A 16,091-nucleotide genomic window follows, 5' to 3' on the forward strand; every position below is an offset into this window, starting at 1 on the left:
CTTACTAGCTCTCGCTCTCATCAAGCAGCAAGCTTGGTGATTAAAAGAGGCAGGCGAGAAGACAGGCAAATGGTACTGCCAGGATTTTTAGGAACAGAGGCAACTAAGAACTAGACTCTGAGAGCAGGAAATCAAATAAACTATTGATCGGAGAACAGGAGATCTTGAAGAAGAAGTGTGTGTGGGGGGGAAGGATGTTATTTTGTCCTCCTCTCTCATCACAGAAACAAATTAAATTTTACCATGTCGCACCAAATATTCTTAGGTATTGATTTTGGAATCTATGCTTGACATTTGAGATGAGAGAGAAGATTCATCCCTGAGTCCAAATTTGGGGTTGGGAAAAGGATGGAAAGATGGAGGCAAGTGATGCAATATAAGTTATAAAATCCCTTTTTTTTTTTTTTCAGGTCTATAGAATGGGAGGGGAAGGAACATTTACAATTACATATTTTTGAGGCTCTCAATGGAGGGTTTCAAATATGCTACTCACAAGCTTTGGAAGCTCTCAGGAGGGGCTGCTCTGTCATTACAGCCCCAAGACAGGTTGTCCACTTACAGAAAAAGAAATATAGCAGGCTATAATGTGTGTTGTTAGAGCGCCCTCTACTGTTCTTGATTCTTAACTGTCTCCATGGAAAATTGACACAAAGCTTAGACTAGTTTTAGGTGGAATGTAATTGGTGCATCATCAAAATGCCAATAAAGTAAGAAAATGGGACTGCTGATGAATCCAACTGTTGTTTTCTAGATCATGTGTAATCTTGTGTGCGTATATTTTATGCACTTGTGTGAGCGTGTGTTTGCATATTCTCAGGAACTCTTAAGAGGGGGAGCAGGTAGAGGGGCTGTCAGAGTCAGAAAACTTGGACTCAAATGTGACATATATTGGTTGTTTGACACTATTCAAGGCAGTCATCTTCAAGGCCTAAGGGAATTTCTTTTTTTTTTTCCACTTAAGTAATAAAAATTTATTGAGAATTCCTGGGATAGCTGTTATCTCCTCCTAGTCTTGGAGGGAAACCAGCTAGAGAGAAAATCACTGAGAAATCACACAGTCCTTCTACCCCAGGCCTCCAGCAAAATATGGGGTGGGGGTTAGGGAAAGGAACATCTGTAAGTCTTCGTTCATCCAGCGAGTGCGGAAGAGAAGATGTGATGGTGGAGGAAAGTCACATGATGGTGGGGTGAGGGAGGTGGACCCATGTGCCGGCTCATCCAAGACTAACTCGGAGGAAGATAACAGCTTTCTCTTGACGTGAGGAGGACGTCTCTATTTCTTGCCTTGATGAGGCTTTCACTTCCTCGAGTGAAGCTTTCATCCTGCACGTTCAGCACAAGGTTGTCAGCTGTGAGATAGATTCGGTTCTGAGATGTGGCGGTGGTTTTGGAGATGTTTAGGGCAGCTCGGATCATCCGAAGTCTGATGTAGCCAGGGTTCCTGCTCAGAGCTTCCCCGATCATCTTGGCAGCCTCAGCTTCGACGATTTTTGCCGCTGCTCCTGTTTTGCCTTTTCCACCAGAAACTGAGCCCTCTGGGCCTCCTGCTGGGCTACTTGCTTGGCCTCCGCCGCAGCTGTTACTCTCTGCTGAAGGTCAGTTCTGTGATGGCCACATCGTCCAGAATGAGGATGAAATTCTTGGCCCGCTCTGTCAGCTCCCGCCGGATCAACAAAGACACTGGGCCCGCTATGTGATCAGCTGTGACCCATTAAACTTGGCCAGCACACTTTTGAGCACCTCGTTGACGATAGAGGGCAACACAAGGTCCTCATAGTCCAACCCTACGCGCACGTACGCGCTGGGCAGCTCCAGGGCATTGGGTCGCGAGAGCTCTCAAAGGGAGATGTTCACCACCTGGTCTTCGGAGCCTGTGGGAGAAGAGATCTTGCAGGGCGGGGCACGAATGTCATAGATGATAGGGTACTGGAACCAGGGGATCCAGATTATGTAGTCCTTCTGCGAGGATGGTGTCCTGCTGTACACCCCCAATTAAAGAAAATGGTTAAAGAAAATGGCTGTTTGCCCACCTTCCACAGTGAACAGGGACTCTCGGACTCCGTAGGCCACGCCCAAGCAATAGCTTCAGTGCTGTTCCCGTGTCTCGGGGCCCCTCGGGCAGCCGCCCTGCAAAGTCTTTCAGGTTCTGGGCCTTGTCTGCTCCCTGGCACCGCGGCGGGGAAGGCGGGGAAACTAGTCCAGGATGCCGACCGCTTCTCCCCTTGCCCTTCCGCAGTCCCCGACCCAGGCCCTGGCCAGTGCTGCCTCTCCCGGTTCCGCACCCCTCACACGAAGCTCAGCTACCTGCTCGGCTCCTCCCAAAAGAAAGGGCACCGGCCCTAAGGTAATTTCTAAGACAAGAGTTCTTAAAATCACGTGTGTGTGAATGTGTCTGTGCAGAGTTGGAATAGCATACAAGATCTTTAAATGTATAAAGCAAAATGCATAGGATTACAAAGGAAACAAATTATATCAAAATAATTATTTAAAAAATTAAATTCATAGTCCCCAAGTTAAAAACCTGTACTCTGAGACTACAGAGAGATTGTAAATATGTAGTAGCAGAGGGAGATCCTGGATCAGAAATTGCTGAAGCTGATGTAAGTACAGTTCTGGGAACAAGAAGAGCATCCCCATGGGGTGGCTAGGTGGCACAGTAAATAGAGCACCATTCCTGAAGTCAGGTGGACCTGAGTTCAAATCTGGCCTCAGACACTTAACAACTAACCTTATGACCTTGGGCAAGTCACTTAATCCCATAATTGCCTGACATTTCCCCCTCCAAAAAAGCAAAAAAATAAAAAAGAGGATCCCCAACAACAAATAAACAACCATAACTACAGTAGTAGCAATAATCTTGAGACTAAAGCTGTTTTCTGAATTGTCATTGACTAATAATAAACATAAAGATATCGTTATTGTTCAATAGTAAAATCTTTTTAACTTAAAGGAAATATGTTTGTATGTGTGTGTATTTGTGTGACTGAGTACATGTTTGTTAATCAGAGTCACAGGACACACTTTTTGGGGATGGGATGCAAATGGAAGAAAAAAATCTCATAGGGTAGTGGAGCTATTGCCTCAGGTTGGGGCACTGGGGAGGAAGCTTACCATTTGTTTGCTTCCCATGTTAATGATTATTACTGTTAAGTAGATTCTAGGTTCATTGGTTTCTGTCCTGATCAAGGACAAGTGTTGTTAGCAACCCCTAAATTTTGATTTCCTAAGGAAGAAGCTATGGTTTCCTACTTACATTTTTTGTTTGTTTGTTTAAATGAAATTCAGATATCCAAATTTCTTTAGTGGACAGGTTCTAGAATAGATGAGGAAACATGGTGTAGGAGAACACTTGGAAAGGTCATTTTGAGACCTGAGATCTAGTCTGTATTATCTATAAATTAGAAAGTATTTGATAAGTTATATGACCGGTCTGGGAATCATTATTACCAACGGCAGAAGGAGAAAATTGGAGTAGATGCATGAATTTTAAAAATATGTATCAAGTACCTACTATGTATCAGTCACTCTGTCAAATGTTAGGAATACAAAGGCAAACATGAGATAGTCCCTGACCTCAAGACGTTTATATTCTAATAGGGGAAGAAAACACAAATCCTTTTGAGTATATCAGAATATTTACAAAATGAGCATGAGGTCTTTTAAGGAAGTACAGCACTAGCAGCTTGGGGATTAGGAAAAAGTTCATGTAAAAGGTAGCACTTGAGTTGAGAGCTCAAGGGGAACAAGGAATTCATTCCATAAATGTGGGATATTCTATGAAAAGTCAGAGATAGTAGGTTGGAGAACTGGAGGGAAAAGAAGGGGGAAGTCAAGAAACTATCTCCATGTGTCTAAAGGGTTGTCACATAGAACAGGAATTAAATTTATTGTTCTTCTTTGCGGGACAAAAAAGTAGCCACATTTGGTGAGAAATTACAGTGAAGCAGAATACCAGGAGGTACAACATAAGGAAAACTTCCTGTTTACAAGAGCTATCCAAAAGTAGAATGAAAGTTCTCATTAAACAGCAAGTTTCTCACTATTGGAGATGTGCAAGTACAGTCCTGAATGACCAAGTATAAATGATATTAGAAAAGTTATTCTTGTTCAATAAAGTAGTGCACTAGATAACCCTGAGGTCACAAGTCACCTCTCACCCTTGATTAATGGATTGTATAGGTTTTCTTTTGTGATAGCTTCCTAATTTGCCTAGTTACCTTGAACTACTCCTTACTTCAATCTGTCTTTCATGAGGTCAACAAAATAAGTTTTGCTAGCGAGTAGATATGATCATGCCATCCATTTCCCTTGTCAATAACCTTCAATGATTTCCTATTATTTTTACAATAAAACATAAACTCTTCTATTTGGTTTTTAAAGATATATATGTGTTTAGATACTTGTGTGTATATATATATGCATATATATACATACATACGTATGTATGCATGCATATACATACATATTGGTATATATACATACAAACAGATACATATATGTATATGTATTATATGTGTGTGCATGCATAAACACACATTTATTTTCCCTCAGGTACTTTTTATTTCTGGCCATATTTATTATCCTCTCTGCCCACATTGTAATCTATCTCCCAACTCTATGACTTTGCACTGGATTTTTCCCACATCTGGAATACTCTCCCTTCTACCTCAACCTCAAAACATCATTGGTTGATTTTTTAAATCAGCAGAAACAAAACGTTGAGGCCAAGAACTTTTGTTTTTACTTTTTCTTTGTATCTACATCACTAATAAATGTTTGTTTATTGATGGATTGTTTGATCTTCATATATTGTGTCATCCATATATCTGTCACCATCCATGCTACTCTGTACTGGTTTTTCAGTTTATCATTGTCCCTCCTAAATCGTGATGCTTAGAATTTAGGATTCCCTAATTGTTAGCAAATGCCCATTGCTCTGCTATTAACAGTGTTAGTAACTGTTTCACTATCACTCACTGACCTTGGAAAGGGTCAATGTATTGTCAATTTAAGAATTGACTCAACAAGGAATAATCTGTATTCACAATGCAGAGATTCTCCATGGGCAATACTTTGATCACTCCTCGCCTTAGCTTTTTAATTTAAGAAATAATTCCCATCTGAGGTAGAAAGCTATATCATTTCAGTTATTAAGCATCATAACATCTCCTGCAGAAAATAAAGTGATATTGTCTGGTACCAGCCTTCCTAGAGATGAATAGAGACACAGTCATACTAAACAACTGATAAAAGAAAAAGTGAAGGAAATATTTGCCAAGGATTTAAAAAAGAAATATTTTCTTTCAAGAGCGTACTGTTGTTGACACCAAATGTAGCATAATTTTCTTCTGATATTTAAGTGACTCATTGTCATCATTATTATGGGTTACTTTTATATCACTTTACAATATACAAACATTTACACACTCAATTTCCTATTAATCTTCACAGAAGCTATGAGAGACAAGAAGTGGATGTATTATTAATTTCATTTCATAGATAGAGAAACTGAGAACTCAGAGAAGTATAAAAGGAAAAATAGTGTACTGGAAATGGCACTAAATTTTAACTCAGAAGGACTGTTTAGAATCTCAGCTTCATTACTTCATAGTTTTGGTTTTCTGCCAAGGCACTTATACCTAAAGTTCTTTTGATAATAGAATAAGAAACAAAAGAAAGGTAAAAAGTCATCTAGTATAATCATATAGTTTTATATCTGAAGATAGTGAGGCTTACAGAAGAGAGATCATTTGTCCAAGGTTACCAAGGTAATGAATAGTTTATTCAAGATGAAAACCGCTGACCCTTTTGACAGCAAATACAGAAATTTTACAATTCCCATATTAGGACCACATTTACTTATGCTATAAACCAAAGAAGTTAGTTAAAAAAAAAGTTTATCCTGGAAAATTCCTCCTCTCCTGTGTGAGCAGTCTTTCATTTTTGAGGCCTCCACTTTGGGGACATGCCAAGGCAAGTGCTTCATTCCTCATCCTTCTCCACTCTTGACTCTCCAAACTTTGCTATCATGCAGCTGAACAGATATGTTAAATTCCCACTCTTCTCCCTTTTTCAGTTCCCTTTTATCATTGTCTTCTTTCACTAGAATGCAAGCACTTTTTGATTAAATAGAATTAAAAAACAACTTTATACAAAACAACACAGATTAAAGTTAGGAGTGGAATCATTAACTTGTAATAAGTACATATATAACTATATATATATGTTCATGTACAAATGCAGACATATATGCATATATATATACAGCATATACAAAATATAGTCAGCAATATGCAAATATATGTGCCCCATATTTCTTGGGTAAAGCTCTCATCTACAAGTTGTATAAGGAACATATTCAAATTTTTACAAAGAAGAGCCATTTCCCAAATGACAAGTGATAAAAATATTTGTATAGGTCATTCTCAGGTTAGAGAATCACCAAGCTCTCCATAGGTATAAGAAGTTTTTTTTTTTTAATGTTACAAATTAGAGAGGATTCTGGGTATGTCAGAAAACATGTGGCTCTGAATTTTCAACACAGGAAAAAACAAACAGAACATTGCCTCAGTGGTAATGTAGAGCAGTGGAAATAAACAAAAGTTTGGGTAAAGCAGTTGTTTTTCTACAACCTAAGAGGAACCCAGAAAAGACCTGACCTCTAGGGCAAGTTTCAGCCTGAGTGAAGTGCAAACACTTGTGGGCTGAGTCTGCAGTATTAACAAACACAAGTCTTGGGCCCCACCTGGGTTTGGGAGGCAGCCTCAGCCTTAGAAACTTTTGTCTCAGGGACAGTGTTAGGGTCTGAAGGTTTAGTAGAAGATTGAAGGACCTTCCATTGTCAAGCAATGCAAAGCACAGTTGTGATGATTTCACTAATGCTGGAATGTGGAGACAGGGTGAGGGAAATAGGACACACTTGGTGAATGCAGTAGCAGAGGGGCAGGGACTCTGCTGGCTGTAAGCAATGCAGGAGAGTAGAGTCCCTGCTTTCAGTTCCATGGAGGAGAAGACAAATGTAGTTTGCAGTCACTGGAGGGATCTCGGGGAACAAGATCACTTGCAGGACCATTTGAGCAGGGGCCTAGCTGTGGCATGGTAGTGGAGAAGAGACCCCAAGTTTGAGCCCTGGGACAGACATCAAAAGATTTGAAGCTTGGGGCATTACTCCCCATACCTAGACTAGAACCTGATCATACTAATGACTGCAAAAAAAAAAAAATAGAATCACATGACCACAGGTTCAAGAGGAAGCAGTTGAAGCAGAAGGAGCTACCTGGGGGCCAGGAGAGTAGTGACCTTGGCAGCTTGAGCCATGTGTGGAAAGCATCCCCACAGGGGAAGGGCTCATCACAGCAGATTATTTGAAGAGATTTCTCTACAAAAAGTTCCCAAGTATTGAAGGTCTTCATGCCATTGTAGTCTCAGATAGGAATGGAGTGCCTGTCATCAAATATATAATAAATATATTATATATATTAATAATATATAATATATATTATAATATATATATATATGTAATAAGATAATGCTGCAGAGCATGCATTAAAAACTGGTTTCCTGTCTACTTTTGCACTTGCAACAGACCAGGGCAGCAAACTTAGACTTTCAAAAAACAAATCTATCATTTCCTACTATAACACATACCAAGTAGTCCAATGTAATTGGTTACCATTGGTGGTGAGTTTCATAGCAAGCAGCAATGCAAATATGGAACTGATTGTCAGCCTAGAAAAGGAACTTGCCCCATTGTTTGAAGAGTTGAGGCAGGTAGTAGAAGCTTCTTAACCTTAACCTGACTGTGGCCTAACCCCGGTCTTGTTGTGATCCCACGGAATCCAATCCAGCAACCTTGACTTCATCATCGAGTAACATGAGTCCACACACTTAGAAAAAGACAACTTTCCCCAACTTGGACTGAAGAAGAAGGTTGCATTTATTTTTTTTCCAAATTAACAGACTGTTGGGTTGGTTTTTAGGCTTAATTGTTCTATTTTATGATTTCTTTGCAGTCCATTAATATGGTTCAGTATCTATCACAGCTCCCATGGAATTTAGCTCGGTTACCAAGGAGGGATGACATTCTTATCCAGTGGATCAAAATCCAAATGAGTCACCTAAAGCCCTCCTGTTTGTGTATAGTCCATATAGGCTTGCAGTAGGTAAGGCTCAACTGTGTATATGCTAGTATTTTAGTATTAATAATAGAGAGTTTATTTTTGTGTGTGCCATGTTGTATTCTTCACTGAGAGTAAGAAAGCCTCTTAAAGCAGTAATAAACCTGTACAATCACTAAATACCCCTGTTTATATCATTGTGAGGTGAAGATTCAAGAATGTGTTACCAATTGCTATTTCTATTTAAAGTGCTGTATGTCTAAAAATAAATCTGTTGCTCTGGATTTACTTTTACCTTTAGCTATCAATAACCAATCAGTATTTTGATGTTTTTTTTCTCTTTTTTTCAATTTAAATGTCAAAATCAATATCAAAGCTTTGGTTTGTGGCATTTATATGAATACCATAATGAAACAGTTCTTTTTTTTCCCCTTTCCTAAATAAGGGTGAAAATAAAATAGTATTTTATAAAAGTAAAATATAAATAAATAAAAATTACAATGAGCAAGCAAAGGAGAAAGACTCTAACCATAGATCACTACTGTGGAGATAGAGAAAATCTGGATTCATACTCAGAGGAAGTTAATGGAGCTAAAGAGTGACTCCTTTTTCAATGAGAAATGTCAAATGAGCCCAAGTGCATGCATGCATGCACCCCCCCTTCCCTCCCCACACACATGCACACACATTCTTAGAAGAGCTTATAAAGGATTTTAAAAATCAAATAAAGGAGATTGAGGAAAAAATAGGAAAAAAAATGAGAACAATCCATGAACATCAAGAAAATTGTAAAAAGAAAGTCAAACCACTTGAAATAGAGAACCAAACACTTAAGGAAGCAAATAATTCCTGAAAACTAGAATTGGGCAAAGGGAAGCTAATAATGTTCAAAGACACAAAGAATAAATAAAAGCAGAAAAAGAAAAAAAGAAAAAAAACATGAAACATCTTATCAGAAAAACAACTGATCTGGAGAACAGATTGAGAAGAAATACTATAAGAATAGTCAGACTGCCTGAAAATTATGATTAAAAAAAAAGAATCTTGATACAATAATAGAAGAAAATATCAAGGAAATTTGCCTTAAAGTTCTAGAAAAGGAAGGCAAAGCAGACATAGAAAAAATCCACTTATCACCACCTGAGAGAGATCCCAGGAGGAAAACTTACAGGAATATCATAGACAAGTTTGAAAGATCCTAGGGTAAGGAGAAGATATTGGAAGCAACAAGAAAAAAAAATCATCATGGGGTTACAATAACGAATACACAATACCTAGCAACTATAAAGTTGAAGGATCATAGGCCTTAAAATACTATATTTCATAGAACTAAAGACCTTGGGTTATAACCAAAGATAACTTATCCAGCCAAGTTAAGTATAATCCTGCATGGAAAAAAAATGGACATTTAATCACCTGAAATACTTTCAGGTATCTGTGACAAAAAAAACAAAACAAAACAGTAGAACTTAAGAGTAAAATTGACAAATAGCCTGCTGGAGAAATATAAAGTAAACCTCAAGGACCAATTATGAGGAACTCAATAAGGTCAAACCATTTACTTACATATGACAATATTATTGCTTCTATTATGACTGTAATTTCTATTTGAGTAGTTTAGAAGAAAGATTTAGGTTGAACTGAGTATGATGTGGTGATTCTCAAAAGAATAACATTGTGTAGAGAGATAAAAAGGAGCAATCATCTTACACAAATGAGGCAATAAAGGAAAAATTGATACAGAAGACACTAATAGGAGGGAGGATGAGTAGTGCTGAAACGTTACTCTCATCAGAAATAGGTTAAAAAGAGAACAACATATATATATATATATATATATGTATATATAGGTTATAAATATCTTCTATATTCAGAAAGAAATAAGGGAACATGTGAATAGAGTGGGGGAAGAGAATAAGAGAGGAATTCTTGGTGGGGTGTATATTTTAAAGAATAGGAGGGCAAAGTGGCAGATAAAGGTAAAGCAGAGAAGTGTGGAGGGATAGGAATAGGGTGACGACAGTGAGGAAAAATCAGAAGATTGAAAATATACAAGTAATTATAGCTTAGAATGTGAATGTGATGAATTTATCCATAAAATGGAAACTGATAGCAAATTAAAAATTTGAATTCAACATTGAGTTGCTTTCCAAAAAGTCTATAAAAATGAAAGTCACACAAATATAAAATAAATGTCAGGAGTATAATTTATTATATAAAAAAAAAGTAGGGGCAGTCATCATGATTTCAGACAAAGTTAAAGGTAAAATAGATTAAATCAAAAAACAAAAATAGGGAAACTACACTATGAATCAGTCATATTATTCAAAATTGCTTTAGAGCATTTAAAATAACTAGACATTTTAAAATATGGGAGAGTATACCTGCCAATACAGACACTGCAACTATACAGATATAAATATAAAACATTTTTATACAAATAAAATTAGACCTAAATAATTGAAGTAGTATTTATTGTTTGTGGGTAGATAAAGCCAACATAATAAAAAAAAAATGACAGTTTAACCTAATTTATTTATGTAATGGCATTACAATGGCAATCCACTGGAAAATTATCTTACTGAATTGGGTGGGGGGGTCATTCAGAAGAACAAAAGGTCAGGAACTTCAAAGAAACCAGGGGAAAATAGATGTACCTTAAACCATATTCAAAGGTCAGAGCATTGTTGAAGTGCAAAATGGATAATTTTTATTATTTTAAATGAAAATTTTCTTGTATAAATAGAGCTAACAGTCAAGAATGCAGGAAATGCAAAAAATTAGGGAGGTAAAATCTTTCATAGACAATCTCTCAGAAAGAATGTGATAAGCTTGGAATATTGCTGTGATGTAGGAAATGATGAGCTGGTGGATTTAGAAAAAAAGATGGAATGACTTGGACTTATGAAAAAATATGATATCCACCTTTAGAGAAATAGATGACAAATAGAAATAAGCATAATATGGCTTTTATATATATGGGTGTATGTTTATGTATGTGTATGTTTATAGATATCCATGTATAATTTTCATATATATATAAAGTTAAATGGCATCTTTCTTTGGAGGAAGGGGGGATAAAGTAAAAACTGCGCAGCAGAAGCAAAAAAGAAAACCTACAAGGAAGCAAAGAAAAGCTGGACATCTTTGAAAACAATCTGTAGTATATAGGCTTTCTTGAAATAGAAAAATTTTGTTTTATATTGAATTGTTTCTTATGTTTTGTTGTGTCCATGACAATGGTTTTTTTTTCCTTCCTTTCTTATTTTGTACTTGAATTTAAAATAAATTTAAAACAAAAAAAGATAAAAATTACGATTATAGAAATGGAAATGAAAGCAACTCTGAGATCATAACTATAACTTATGACCACCTGACTGGAAACAAATGAAATAAAATGACAAATGGTGGAGGACTATGAGAAAACATGCTTGAACAATTTATCCATTCCCACATTATGGAAAGTAATTTGGAATTATGCCACAAACATTTACTGCAGTACACATGACATTTAAGCCAGTATTTACTCTTATTATATACTGTAAAAAGGAAACAAAAAAATCAAAGAAATTGGAAATGATTATGTGCAAAAATATTTATAAATTATAGTTCGTACAATAATATTTATAAAAGCTAGGTGACACTGTGGTTAGAGCACTGGAGCAAGGAAGAACTGAGAGAAAAATACAGTGAGCCTCCAGTTCTGTGACCCTGGGCAGATCATTTCTTTCCAATTCTATTCAGTTTCTTCAAGTAAAAAATGAGGATAAAATAGGTTTTACCTCACAGAGTTGATGTGATAATCAAATAGGAAAATATTTGAACTTTGGTTAGCACAGAGTCTGGCATATTGTACATACTTAGTAAATACTTCTTCCTTTCCCCTTTCTTTTTTTACAGACACAGAGATAAAAGTATGATGTCCATCATATAGGGAATACTTGAGCAAATTATGAAGGTAATAAAATAATGTGTTGTAAGAAAAAAAAAGAATGATTTGAGAGACCTAAGAAGACTTTTATGAACTAATGAAGAATAGAATGAGCAGGAATAGGACAACAATGTCTATTTTAATATCACTATTGAAAAAAATGAGCAATTAAGAAAACCTAAAATCTCTGGTCAACAAAATGATCATCTACAATTCAATTCCAGAGGATTAATGAAGACTATTACCTATCCCATCCTAAAAGATAATGGGTCTACATGCCAAATGAGACATGCATTTGTGAATGTTGAAAATTAAGTATTTGTTCATTTGTTCTTGCTTGACTATGGTTACATGATATAAGGATTCTGTCTCTTTTTTTAATATTCAGTTTGATTTTCATTTCCAAATTCTTTCCCTCCCCCTTCTCCTTCCTCACCCACTGAGATGGCAAGAAAAATAACCTTTCTTTCTTTTTATATTTCAATGAGTGGGGAGAATGTAGAATGGAGAAAAATAAATGCTTTATAATTGAAAGGAAACATATGACATTTGTGTGTATTTACATATACACATACATATTTGTATATATATTATATACCTGAGTCTATTATTCATATATATATATATATATATATATATATATATATGTATACACACACACAGAGAAATCTGTTCTCTGAAGTTTGGATTTATTCAAAGAGCCTCAGTTGAGGACCTAGAGGACCACATGTGACCTCAAAGCTGAAAATTCTCCACTCCTGACTTAGTCTGACCAAGATTTTGATATAAAATAATTCCAAAGTACCTATGTTGAAAAATGCCATCCCCCTCCAGAAAGAGGACTGATAAACTCTGAATACAGATTGAAACATATTTGCTTTATCTTTATTTTTCTAGTTTTATTTTTGTTTGGGTTTTATTTTGCAATATGACTAATATTGAAATATATATTTTTATGACTTCATAGATATAATTGATATCAAATTGCTTTCCTCCTCAAATAGGGGAATGGAGTGGGTAGGAGGGACAGAATTTAGAAAAGATTTTTTTGAATGATTGTTTTTTTTTTACATATAATTGTAAAGTATTTAGGAAAAAAATGAAAAAGTAAAGAGAATGTGAGTTGGGTATTAGCCTGCCAGATGGAAAGAACTGGTGAGAAAATGGAATTCCTAGGGATGGAGGCCAAAGGAAGAATGATACCTATTCTTTATGTTTTCAAAGAAATTTGTGGGGCTAATAATTTGAGGGTTTTTTTTCTCTTTTTGTCCTTTCTCTTATTTTTCTCCCTTTCCTTTTTTTCTTTTTTTCTTCCTTTTTCTTTCGTATATCCAAATGCAATTTTAGGTAAATTGACCCTACAAGGTGAATAGTGATATCTGGGGACAGTAAATTTAGCATTAAGGGTTTTTGTTTTATTTATTTATTTATGTACTTGTTTATTTTAGTAGTTTTGGTACAATTAGTTTTAGAAAGGTCTTGTAGTGTAGTAAGGAAAAGTAAAAGACATCCTGTTATAAGACATAGATTCTTTTCAGCAGCATATTCATCAACTTTCTCTGGGCCTAATTTTCTTAACATGTGATTTTTATATTTGTACAATATGATTTGATGATTAAAGTGTGTAGAAATCTAAAAATGATGTATAAATGTCACCTTAATTCAATTTAAAGAATAAACATCTTTTAAATATGTACTCTAGACAAAGCACTTTGGTAGGTGTCATGGGTGCTGAGACAAACAAAACATCACCTGCCTTCTTGGAGCAAGCATTCTAGTGGAAATACTACATCATGTACAAATATAAGCAAATGGGATATAGTGTGAGGAAGGAAATAAATCATTATCAATTCATACTGAATCTTAAAGAAACATAGAGATTAGAAGGGGCACAAATGAAAAGATTCTCTATAGATAACTAGGTGTAGTAGTGGCACTGGACCTCAAGTCCTGAAGATCTAAGTTCAAATAAAGTCTCAGACACTTAGTTGTGTGACTCTAGATAAGTTACTTAACTTTTGTTTGCCTTAGTTTCTTTTTCTGTAAAATGGGGATAATAAAAGCACCTACCTCTCATAATGTTGTGAGGATTAAAGATAATCATTGTAAAGTGTCTGGCACATACTATGTGTTATATAAATTTTGGTTATTATTATTATTTATTATTAATTATTATTATCTCAGGTTTGAGGATTAGCTTGCCTGAATGAACAGAAACAGAAAATGACTTGTCAAGTTGAATAGTAGTTCAGGTTGAATGGAACATAAAACGCATGAAGGGGAATAATATCCAATTAGACAAGATATTTTTGGGGCAGCTAGGTTGTTCAGTGAATAGAACACCAGTCCTGGAGTCAGGAGTACCTGAGTTCAAATGAGGCCTCAGACACTTGATACACTTACTACCTGTGTGACTTTGGGCAAGCCACTTAGCCCCAATTGCCTCACCTTCCACCCTCCAAAAAAAAAAAAAAAGACTGTATATTTGACGTATTATGAATAAGCTCCTTGAGAACAGGAACTATTTTTGCCTTTGTATTTTCTTTCCCAATATTTAATGCAGTCCTTGACCGATAGCAAGTGATTGATTCATGAGTGTTCATTCATTCATTCATTCACTCAAATTATGTTTTCCTCATTAGAACACAGACGCCATTGCTATCAGGATAATAATTTTTATAAGAATAAAAAAAAAGTCAACCAACAATTCATAAAACGAAGGACCCTACATTAGAAAAAAAAAGTGGACCTGAAGTAAAATTCAGCTTTATGTAAGTAAATAGAAAGTTTTAGACATGAGATATAAATGTAGGATCTAAAGTAGATGAAGGATATGGGGAGGGGAGAGTGGAGCAAAAGCAGGACATTGAAATTGTATGCTTAGTGTTTAAACCTTGAGACAAATTCTTTCAATGATAAAATGTTCTTATAGACATTTACCTTACCTAGGTATGCTTTGTTACCAGATATACTACAAACTTTAGTAAATCTATCATATACCAACTATATGACCTTGGGTAAGTTCATCTCCTTCTCTAGTTCTCATTTGTAAAATGAGGGTTTAGGCCCAAATTACCTATAAAATCACATCTACTTTTACCATTCTATATTTTCAGATTACCTCAAGCTCTCACATTCTATGTTCCAAGATTCCTACCAGCTCTGATATTCTGCATTCTTATAATAATAGTCAACATTTATAAAGTACTTAATAGATATCATTCATGCCAAGTATTTTACAATTATTATCTCATTTAATCTTCACAAAAACTTTGGGAGTATTTTCCATTTTACAAATGAAGAAAATGAGGCAAAGAATCATAAAGTGATTTGCTCAGGGTCACAATGTTAGTAAATGTCCAAGATCAGATTTGAATACAAGTCTTCTTTACTCAAGGTTTGACAGTCTATCCACTGAGTCACCTAACAATACTCTGTCAACCCTTTTACTCTCACATTCTGGAAGTAACCTCCTGATGCATTTGTTTCAATATAATAGAAAGCTCCATTGCAAAGAGTCAAAGGAGAACTAAGAATGAGGACAGATTGAGATCTTAGCAGCATAGTCTATGAGTGAGAATTTTTCCTTCGCCTTGTCTTTGTGTGGTACAACAAAGAAAGAATTCAGATCCTTATCAATAACAGACAAAGTAGGGAAATACACTCTAACCCTACAATGTTTAGCCAAAATACCTGAAATTAATTTGGTTCAAAGGCAATAGGAAGTTTCCTTAAGCTTCCTAAACAAATAATGAGGAATACACATGCAGCTGTTGCTTTGCCTGTAATGAGAATCATCTGTACGACTTTGAATTTAACAGGTGTTGGATATCTTGTTGAACAAGAGACTCAGAGGATTCTCCAACTTTAACACAGAAATCAGTACGAAACTGAAAGAAACAATATATCTTGGGAGAATGAGTATCCCCCTGGTGGTGACAAGATAAGGAAGGATATAAATGAACTTCACTGATAAGGCAAGGGAAAATATTTAACCTTTAACCACACACACACACACACACACACACACACACACACACACA

The 16,091-nt window shown here is 35.8% G+C and overlaps 1 pseudogene; it reads right to left on the reverse strand.

Moving 5' to 3' along the window:
• Window positions 1–937: 937 nt before the first annotated feature.
• LOC138159534 (prohibitin-2 pseudogene) overlaps window positions 938–16,091 on the reverse strand; it is a 42,141-nt pseudogene continuing 26,987 nt past the window's right edge.

Source organism: Petaurus breviceps, unplaced genomic scaffold (assembly GCF_028583685.1).
Source record: "Petaurus breviceps papuanus isolate PSGF00001 unplaced genomic scaffold, PetGlider_PUasm1.0 176, whole genome shotgun sequence".
NCBI lineage: Eukaryota > Metazoa > Chordata > Mammalia > Diprotodontia > Petauridae > Petaurus > Petaurus breviceps.